Below are 11512 nucleotides of genomic sequence, written 5' to 3' on the forward strand. Positions count from 1 at the left end.
GATGCCCCCAACATCAAACTGCAGTCAGGATCTCCTCCCCATATCCAACACTGTCTGCATGCTCACCTGAATCTCTAAAGGAAACTAGAGTGGGCAGTCAAGGGGTTCGCCTCCAGAGGTTACAGTCAGGAGTAACCATGACTCGAGGCATCCTGATTCACCACCCGGCCCGAACGGACTCTGAGGTGAGAGAGACCTCAATTACGTTGGCTGACAGTGGCTGGCCCATTTTGGGGGAAGACTCATACGTGAATTCCAAAAGCAAATGGTTCAGATATTGTCAAATGAGTGCCTTTATTCTGGGAAAAGAATAAGCCTAATTTAGTGAGACTTCCTTTGACACCATAGTGTCTCCATTTTACCTTTTTCTCTGATAGAGGAAATAAACGTTGTCAGACCCGATGCATATTAGGGGGTGTGCACAAGCTCTGCCTGAGATAAACATGGACGTTTTTTCCTGCATTTTTATTTCTTCCTAAGCTGGGTTATTTAGTTTTCTGCCTCAATATGTGGAGATGTAGAGTTTCAGAACTTATCAGAATCCTGTAATTAGACCTCCTCTCAAACCTACTCTCCCAGCTTCAAGATTATAGTGACTCATCCTGCTGAAAGATGTATCATCTGGGTTCTCCAGGAGCATCTGACTGGTACAGACAGTGCACCTGCAACTCAAGGCATCACACAGCCGCGAGCACACCAAAGACCTCGGGGTTGACTGCTCTGTTTTTCTTCAAGTCAAAGCTAAACCTAGAAGGGTCAAAGTCACTTAAAAAATAAATAGTAGGCTCTCTCTGTTCTGGGAAAGCAGTCATGGGGTGAAGGGTGGCAGATAAATTGGGCAGAAAGAGCTGTAGCCAAATGCCACTCACATTCATGTATATTTTTAAATACTGCCCAATGTGTTTGTTTGCTCTTCTTGGCAATTGTTTATTACCCTTCAGGCCTCTTTCTGCCCCCACCCCAGAGCAAGGGAAGAAAATGATATCTGGATCAGAAGAAACACAGGATACAAAGCAGCTCCTGCCAAGCAGCAGGGAGGCTGACTAAAGAGCATGCCAGTCTTCCACAGGAAATGGACAGAAGTCAAAACAATACCTCTCACCTCTCATGGAAGATAAAATTGAAAGGACTGTGAGAGATGAAGAAAAGAAAAAAATGTTTTGTTAATGCTCCTGAGGCATGACCAAGACTTTCTAATGTTGTTAAGTCAAAATCAGACATTTTTGGCCAAAGTCAATGCCAAGCCCAAGAAAATGGAAATCATAACTGATGGGAAAGAGTGAGCATAAATAAAACACTTTTTAAAAATTATGATGAAGAGTCCGAAACCATGAGGCAGGCCATAGACCCTGACCTTATCAGCACCATAGCTCTGATGATGGACGGTGGTCGCCAGGATTCAGGGTGGAACATCGCCCCTCCTGTGTGAAGACAGCAGAGCAGAAATGCAAGTGATCTGGATCAGCCCTTCCGTGTCCTGTGCTGGAGATCTTGCAAATAACACAGGACAAAATATGAAGAGAGAGCCAGAGTGACCAGCATTGTTAAGACCAAATTCAGAGAGTGAGAGCAAGTGCAGGTACATCCTGTCCCTTCCTATCCAAAGCCAAGCACCATAAAAGACACCTGATCTATCTCTCATCTGAATAATGTGCTCAATGACCAGCCCATGACTCCCTTCAACAAATCTCAAAACTTGGACCAAACCTTTCTGTGTGTCCTGCCCCTTTGCTATTTCCCTAAGGCATGTAGAAGCTTCTCACTGAATTAGAGGTACGTTCAAGGTTAAAAGTCCTCCAATCTCAAAGGCATGTAATGAAGGCCTCATGAATTTGGTCTTCATTTCCTTTTCTACTCAACTCTTCTCACCAACTTCTCGGTCCCTTCCAAGGAAATCTGTTTTTCTGTAATTATGTGATTATTTGCCTTCTGAGTTCTGGCATATATCCAATCCTAGAGTAGCATCTTGTACTAGCTCCTTCCCAGTCAGTGAGGTCCCTGCCCCAGTCATCATTGACTGGGCTTGTGATTGTTTAAAGCTGGTAAATTCATATTCCTGGCTCTTGCCTATCAGAGAAGAAATTGTTCCTCTTCTAGAATTGTCTCTGGCTAAACATGCAAAATCTATGAGTTCCAAATTTATTGACATAATATCGAATCCTATACAGGCAATGGCCATTCACAGCAGTAATGAGATTGGCAGGATAATTCCTAATTGAAGTTCTCCAGAGAATAAGATAAGACCTTGATCCAACTATGCTGCGTATGCCAGGATAAACAAGTTGCTGCAATACTTAATTTATAACAAGAAATAGGCTTTGGCCTTTGATCACTTTCTAAACCCCGTGATCTCCTGAGTGACTGTGGGTATATTTCTTTTTCACACTACAATACTTATCTTCATTTCCTTAGAGCTTCCTGGTGCTGAGAGTTTCTTTGCTGAGCTCCTTGGTGGTAGAAATTTCTTTAATGGGCCCTAGATGGTGGGAGTTTTTTCAATGGGCTCCTGGGTGATGGTTTCTTTTGTGGGTTCCTGGATGAGCACAAGATCAAGCAATGACTATAAATGTAGAGCTTTTACCAGCCACCTCCATCATTCACGAAGGAGAAAGGGAACATAAATCAAATGACTGACTAGTCATCTAGGTGATAAAGCTTCCATTAAAAAAAAAAACCTGAATGAGATTTAATGGCTCATGCCAGCTCCACAGGGGCTCTCTCAAACCCTGACCTACCTGTGTCCTCCTCTGGCCATTTACCCTAGTGACAATCAGCAGTAGAGATAAACTGTTTTCTGGATCTGTCCTAGGATCTGTTCTAGGGTCTATCCTATCAAATAACTAAACCCAAGGAAGAACCTGTAGGAACCTGCTTTTTAGTTTGTCAATCGGAGGCATGAATTAAAACCTAGATGTGGAATATGACCTGAAGTGAGGACAGTATTGAAGGACTAATCCCTTCACCTATGTAGTCTTTGCATCAGAATCATGTTAAATTGTGGGATGCCCAGCTGGTACAGAACTGCTTCAAGTATGTTTTGAAAATAAGGGAGAACCTACACATCTAGTAACACACACACACAACACACACACACACACACACACACACACACACACAGAAATATATACATATGCATTCATACATACATGCATACATACACAAATGCACATACATGCACATGCTTGCACACACATATGCATATACAGACATACAGACAAGCACACACACATGCACACACATACACACACATACATACACACATGCACATACACAGACACACACAGACACACAAAAGGGAACTACCATTTATGGTGGTTTGAATTAGAATGATCTCCACAGGTCCATATGTTTGAATACTCGGTCCTCAGTTGGTAGAACTTTTAGGAAAGGATTAGGAGGTTTGACCTTGTTGGAGGAAGTGTTTCATGGGGGTTAAGCTTTGAGGGCATGTACCATGCCCATTAAATTCTCTGCTTCCATTAGTGGATCAAAATGTGAGCTCTCAGTTGCTATTCCAGCCTCCTGCAGCCTGCTTTCCACTCCACTATCATGGACGGAAACCCTCTGGAACCATAAATCCCAAATGAATCCTTTCTTCTATGAGTTGTCTTAGTGCAGCAACAGAAAAGTAAGAAAGACATCGTATGATCCAGCAACCCCACTACTGGGTACATATTCAATGAAGGCAAGGCCTCAAGTCAATATTTATACACTCAATCAGATTATTCACAGCCAAGAAGTGCAAACAACCCATGTCCATCCATCAGTAAATGAATCAATAATCAAAGTATTGTATATGCATATGGTAGAATATCATTCAGTCTTCAAGAAGGAAATCCTGTTACATGCTGCAGTGTGAATTGAGCTTGAGGACATTACACTAAGCGAAGTAAGCAGCCACAGAAAGACAAGAACTATATGATTCTAAAACAGGCACATGCTTCATAAAACATGAAGCAGAGAGATAGTAACTAGGACCTGAGGTGGGGAGAAATGGGAACGTTCAGCTAGCATAGAAGTGCCTCTGTTGTGAAGCAGAAGTTCTAGAGATTAATTTCACACCGGTGTAACACGCCTGGTATTACATGCTGAGATGTTAAGATGCTCCTAAACTTTATGAGATTTTGGACTCCAGTTAAAAAAAAATAGAAAAATAAAGTGTTGGCAATTTTGTATGCAAATATAACCTGTTTGAGTCTGACAGTCTGCAAATTCAAGATAAGACCCGATGGCACAGTGAAGTCAATAAAAGATGCTGTTGAGTTAATGTAAAATTAACATGCTGAGGTTTGCAGGGAATCAACCAGTATATTAATCTGTTAAATATGGCCAAGCTAAGTAATTGGTGACGTTTCTAGAGTAAGGCCATCTGCGATGGCATCGGCATGGCCAGTGCCGTGTATGAAAACAAACCATCTATCACTGCTGTGTGGGAGAAGGCAAGACTCCCACAACAAGCACTTTGTCACACTGAAAAGTTGAGTCTAGAAGCTGCTGACCAAATATATTGAAATCTTGACTTTCCTCTCCTAGCTTTGGACCATGAAGGAACTTAGGGTCTCTAGTATAACCCCTTCATCTTGAACCTTCTGCACCAAGCTTTTACCCCTGATGCCTCAAAGCTGGCGATAGCATCTCATGTCCTCTGAAGCAGTCCTGCCTGGTCGACAGGCTTCACGAGTGACATACTCAAATGGTTCAGTAATCCCCTGTGCTTCAAGACTTTAGCATGCTGCATAGGGTGCTTGGGTGTTAACTCTGGATTCTCCTTCCCTAAGAAGCAGCATCTAGAATCTGAGCTGGGAATGGGTAACAGGACAAAAACTTTAACAAGGCAGAGAGTCTGAGAAGCACCATCTAGAGGGGGGAAAAGATATCCAGCAGGACATGCATTTTGAAAAGGGCAGGAAGGTTAAAGTAGGTGCAGTGTGAGAAAGAAAAAAAAAGCAAAGGCCTGAAACCTCCTTCCTCCCTCACTAGATCCAGTGGCAGTACTGGACATTCTCTGAAACCACAAGTCCCTCTTCATAGGACTTACCTCAGTGAATACTGAACCTGAGCTCGGTACTCTACCCATCACCATGATAATAAACAAGGAAACTCCAACCCAAAGGAATAATCTGGAATCCAGGTTGGAGACTGTAAAACCTGCTAGTTCTACCTTAACACAGGTCCCAGTGTGGCCATGAGAATAGAATACAGTCACTTACCTGTGACTCACCTAACTGTCTACTCTGGAGGATGAAATTTAAAAGAGGTCAAAACAGGCCATTGTGCAAGAACAAGGGTTTTGATGTTTTGCTTGAATTTCTTTAAGAACAACCCTGAGAGGAAGAATACCCCTCCCCTCCCCCGAAAAATCCAAACCTCACACATCTGTAGAAGCTAAAAACCGGGAGAGTTCAATGTCTCAGTTTGAGTCAAAGTCTACACATTTTATAAAAATATGAGCATGCAGGAAATTCATGGTTTTTTGCTGTTTTAAAGTTTTCTGCATAAAACAGGGAGTTATACTTTAGAAATTACAGAACTATCTTCTCAGTTGCCATACAGCATTAGGCTATATTGTGGGCTCAGCCAGTCTAAGAATCCCTTTTCCCCATAGAAGTCACAAAAGGAAGCATGCACCAGCCGTGAGGGCAATGTTCCTGGCTTATGGCTCTGAGAACCGACCTCTCTGGTGATGACAATGTCCTTAGAGATTCCTATGTCAACCATTGATTCCTTTTCTTCATCCAATTAGTAGAGACCAGTTTGGTCTGAATCTTAATGCTCACTAACAGTTGAGACCTGACTGTCTAAACTGATGACATGACCACATCATGGTATATTAAAAGGAAAATGTATTGCAGGAGAGAGAGAGAGAGAGAGAGAGAGAGAGAGAGAGAGAGAGAGACAGAGAGAGAGAGAGAGAGAGAGAGAGAGAGACCAGCCAGAGGCAACTGGAAGAGTCCAGAGCAGAGAGAGAAAGGAGTAGACTGAACATGGCCAGCAGACTGACCTGGCAAAGTGGGAAACCTGGGCAGAGCAGAGAGGGGGAGGGGAAAACAGAGAGAGGACGATAAAAAGAGTGCAGGCAAGAGACGGAGCGTAGCCAAAATAGCAGATCTATAAGGAGAACAAGGAGTTGGGTGAAGGAAGCCCATGAGCTGGAGAAGTTTGGGGTAGGGGAGAAGACCTGGCATACTACCCTGGACTCTGAAATGTGTGATGGGTACTTGTGATAACAGGGAGTCTGGGGGCCGGCATGCACTTCGGTATGCTAATAGATACCACAGATCATCACTTGTCACATCTGTTGATGATAAGGGAAATGGCTCTATATAAGTCAGGGTTCTCTACAGAAATAGAACTTATAGAGTATATATATATATATATATATATATATATATATATATTATGTAAATATATCTGTATGTATATATAGGAAGAAGTGAGATAGATGTTAGATACATACATACATACATACATTGACACATAGATACATGGATAGATGGATGGATGGATGAATAGGCAGATGATAGATAGATAGATAGATAGATAGATAGATAGATAGATAGATAGATAGATAGATAGATATGGAATTTATTAGAATGACATGTAGGCTATGATCGACCTTATCCAACAACTGTTGGCAATATATTGTAAGTCCAAGAACCCAGAAGTTGCTCGGTCCATGAGGCTGGATGTTTCCGTTGGTCTTCAGTAGATGCTGGAATCCCAAAGAACTAGGCTCTAATGCCAGTGAAGAAATGAACTTGCTAGCAAGTTAAGAGCAAGCAGGCAGAGAAAACTTTCCATTTTTTCATGTCCTTGTATAGGCTTCCAGCAGAAGGTGTGGTCCAGAATAAAAGTCTGACTTCCTGCCTCAAGGTTAGGATTAGAAGCAGATCTTCCTACTTCAAATTAGACAACAAGAACAACAACAACAACAACAAAAGTTCTTCAGAGATGTGCCCTCCATTTTTGGATTTAGTTAATTCCCACTGACAACCAAGAATAGCTCCTCTTGGTAGGAGGAAACCAACTTCACAAGTTCCTGAGGAATGCTGGTTTTTGCCAACCTCCAGAGCTTGGGGAAATGGAGTTTCCTTTGGAACTGACACTGAGCAGGAAGTTAATCCACACAAAATGTCAGAACATCCTGTCTTCTTCACAGTGTGAGTGTGGAATGAGAAGGAACAGGCTGTGCTGTCCAGAGCCCAGTCGGGGGTAATCACCCAGTTTGGGTTTCTGTTTCCTTAGAGTCCATCGTGGGCTTTGGGAAGGCAATGGGCTAAGGGGTTTTTATTATGATGAACAGAGGTCTGATTTTCAAACCCAGGATTCTCAGCCCCAAACTAAGATGCCTTTGTAAATCTGATGTAAGAGACGCTCTGGGAGAGCAGAATGTCAGAGAGAGAGCACAGACTGACAAGGGGAAAATCCCAGGAAAAGGCTTACAGCTGGCACCGGACAGACATGAACAGGGCTCAGAAAGCTTACAGAGCGGCCACACAGAGCAGAATTTACTTATCCTCAGTCCTTTATCAACACCAGCTAAGGCTTGCAGCACATAGTAGCCCAGAGCCTCTCTCTCTCTCTCTCTCTCTCTCTCTCTCTCTCTCTCTCTCTCTCTCTCTTTTCTCTCTCTCTCTCCTGCACCACACTGGTTTCCAGAGGATTCTTCTGCTGTCTCTGTTTTTAAAATAAGATTTAGAGAACTGACTTTAAATCTGAATTTATTCATATTTAAAAAAAGAAAGAAAGAAAAGAAAAGGCCCTGACATAATTAACAGTCCCATAGTCATGTTATATTGTCTGACTTTTTTTGGTTTAGTTTTCCTAAGATATGTTCCTCCATTGTATCCCAACCCTGAGTGGGTCCATGGGCTTTGGGGACAAGATCTGCTTTGATGGCTGTGCCGTTCCTTCATTCCAGACATCTATAGAGCTTCTAGTAATGGGAGCACCGAGCCTCTCAGGAAAGTGGTAAATAACAAAGACAGCCCAGGGAGGGTCAGGTTCCTGGGCTTTAGATAACCTTGGGAGATTTACTTTCGTTTTGAGTTTTTCTTCCTATAGGGGAAATAGATTCACCACCTATCCCTCACCCCTGACCACAGCCAAAGCTCATTAATGTTTATGTGCATCTCAGGGAGGCTCTGAAACCTTTAAAGAAAGAAAAGCAATCTGGAGCTTTCTGATGTTGGCTGACACTCACGATCCTGCAGGGACTTACCAGTCACCACGGCAGTGACTATTTTGAGGAACCAGCTCGCTATAAACCATGTTAACTACCCAGGGTGATAGCCTGTCTGCCCCAGTCATATTAATCTATTTTCCATCAATCCCGGCTTGTTTTCCAGCGGTTTTCTTCTTGTGATCTGTTTCACGTTTTGTGTCGTAAAAGACCTTGAACGATACCAGATGTAATTAAAGTTACCAAAAGAAAAAGATTTGCCAGAATATATTAAATGGATTGTTCCAGTGATGCAGTTACAGTGAAATTGGAAATCAATGTATGAGGAGTTCAGCATCACTCTTGGGGAGAGTGGGTTGCCAAAACAGTAACCTGCCTCCCTTTCCAGCCTCTACTCCCATCATCAGTAGCTCCAACTGATAGGCTTCCTAGGTAACAGGCATTGCGGTCATGTGCTTTATTGTCACCAATGGCCATCTGAAATAGTGGTTCTTGACCTTCCTAATGCTGTGGCCCTTTAATACAGTCCCTCATGTTGTGGTGACCCCTAACCATAATATTATTCCATTGCCACTTCGTGACTGTAATTTTGCTGCTGTTATGAATCACAATGTGAATACTTGTGTTTCCCAATGGTTTAGGACCTCTGTGAAAGAGACACTCAACCCCCAAAGGGTCGTGACTCGCAGGTTGAGAACCACTGATATAGAAGCTGTGTGGTATTGCTTACACGATACAGTCAAGAAACCAGTACTCAGATCAGAGCCTTGTCTGGGTCAAAGACAAGAAAGTGACAGAGTTGCCATTCAAGAACACCTAGCCTGACTAAAAAAATTTCGGTTCTCTCTCTCTCTCTCTCTCTGTCTCTGTCTCTCTCTCTCTCTCTCTCTCTCTCTCTCTCTCTCTCTCTCTCTCTCTCTCTCTCTCTCTGACACACACACACACACACACACACACACACACACACACACACACACACACACACCCTGACCCTACAAGTGGTCCACTGGAGATCCCTTTCTGGAGATGGGAAAAGAAAGAATAAAGAAATCGGATTCAACCAGGTGTGCATTTCCTAGGAACAAGTGTGGTAGCATTTACAAGACAAAGGAAAATCTGAGGGTGCATTGCCCTGAATTCCACCCAGTGCCATGTCTACAGGAAAGAATGATTATCGTGAAGCAGACCCAAAGTCTCTCTGTGCTTTCTTTATCCAACAAGCCAAGACTGACAAGTTCTTTTCTGTTCTGAGTTGCTTTAACTATGAGATTCAGTTAAAGCTACTTGGGGAAGTTATTTGGGGACCCAGTGACTCAGCTCACACAGCTCAGCTACAAACAGTAAATACTCAGAAATATTAAAACCTTTCACCCTCCCCAGTCGCCTCTTCTTTTATTCATCCACTGTTTTACAGGATGAGCACAAAAGCTAACGGAGTAAACCCAGGTCCACAAAAGGTAAGACCGTGCCATAGCCCGAGTATCTCTTCTGCCCTGCAGTTTCTGAAGAGGCTGAAAAGAAAGCAAGTGTCCTAAACACAGCTCTGCCTCGGCCTGTGTGTGCCTTTGGCTTGGTTTTCTAGTCAGATTCCAGCTTTGTGTGGATAAGAAAGTATACTTGATAATATGCTCTCAAATATGATTTCCTTCCATCCTCCATATGGCACAGCTCCCGGGAAAAATCTTGACACCTCATAAAAACCGCTAGCTTCATTAGAATTTAGTTCAAGCAAGTCTTTTTCTATACCCCAAAGTCTGGCTGCTGTAGATCCTCCCAGTCCCAGCTCCGGTCTTTGAAAGGAGAATGGGGCTGGAGTAACAAGTATACCTCCACGGGCGGACTGTAAATCTTATTACTTAAGATATCATATATGGCTTGGCTCACCTGATAAACAATGACAAACCTTCCAAAATGACAAATGGGGGTGGTAGTTGAGCTCAAATGCTTTGAATTCCTTCATGAAAAGAATGAAAGCCATTTTCCAATTCATACTGAATTGTAATTTATTTTCTTTTGTCTTTTTATAGTGTTTTTAAACTCCTCAGTATTGCTCACCAAATAAATCGCTCTTATATTGCTGGGTCCATGTTCCCCTTCTAACCGGGTATAACTGACTGGTACCCCATCGATGTCTAGAGAGGATTCAGGTTTCTGAAGGGCAGGTGCCAAATCACTCAGTTTGGCTCCTGCCTCAGGATATTGTACATATTGCTCAGTAAGTACAGAGGGTAAAATAACTGAGTATATAGGTCAGACTATGCATTCCTGTTGTTATACTGAGTTACTAGGTTGCCTATGTCTTTAAAATAAGAATGACACTTTAGGCTGGAGAGTAGTCTGTATGATTTCCTGAGTATCCATATGTAGGAATTGGATTGAATATTCTATGGAATAAAGAATAAGCGGGTGAGTGTCAGGAAGCTGATTGGGGTCCTACATCAGCACTTTTGTGAAGAATGGCTAACTGATGCTAATTCTGTTAGCAGGGAAGATGAGGGAAGAGCTGTGTATGGAAGAATCATCTTCCTTGCTGGGTTAAGGAGAGTGGCTATCATGTGGTAGGGTCCTCTTACCTGTAAAAGCCTCCGCTTCTGTGACTATTGCACAGTCTGCTATCAAGTGTCCTCAAGAAGGCCAGACAGGTCTAGCTCCATTGCACAGGAAGGCTCCAGAGATAGGCCTTCTGGAACAACCCTGCTCCCCAGCAAATAGGTGGGGATAGTGAGGGGGGCCACTGGGAAACGGTGCTTATTCCTACAGTTGGTAGAGGCTGGGCTAGCCTACTCCATGGGAGATCTTCAGCTAGACCCAATCAAAAGGCCATATCTCCATTACTTATAGAACCAAAACAATTTTGCTAAGCTATTTTTATCAAAACACGGTATCTCTAATCTCTGGCTGATGGGTACCTAGAATTCAGAGGTTAATGATAAGCCCAACTTCTTGTGACATCCAAAACTCTTGGAGAAAGTGAGGGAGAGTGGCTCAGGAAGCAGTGAATATTAACACACTCAAAGTAGGTTCCAACAAAAACCGCTCCCAGGAGCTATTGGAGAAAAGAGGAATTTGTTTTCTAGAACTGTCTTCTTAAATCAAAACTTCATCTAAGGGGGACAGGACACCCAATAGGGGCAAGGACATCTAAAAATTCAAGCCATAGGTTTCCTTTATTGTAATTTCTTGAATTTAGGATATTTAGTGGCATTGCTCCCAAAATATAATAAGCAGGTCATAAAATTCTGCAATTTTTCATTAAGGTTGAATATTAACACTGGTGCTTAGACAGCCTGCATCAGTAATCTCTTCCCATTATCTCCACATTTAGACTTG

Source organism: Rattus rattus, chromosome 7, assembly GCF_011064425.1.
Source record: "Rattus rattus isolate New Zealand chromosome 7, Rrattus_CSIRO_v1, whole genome shotgun sequence".
NCBI lineage: Eukaryota > Metazoa > Chordata > Mammalia > Rodentia > Muridae > Rattus > Rattus rattus.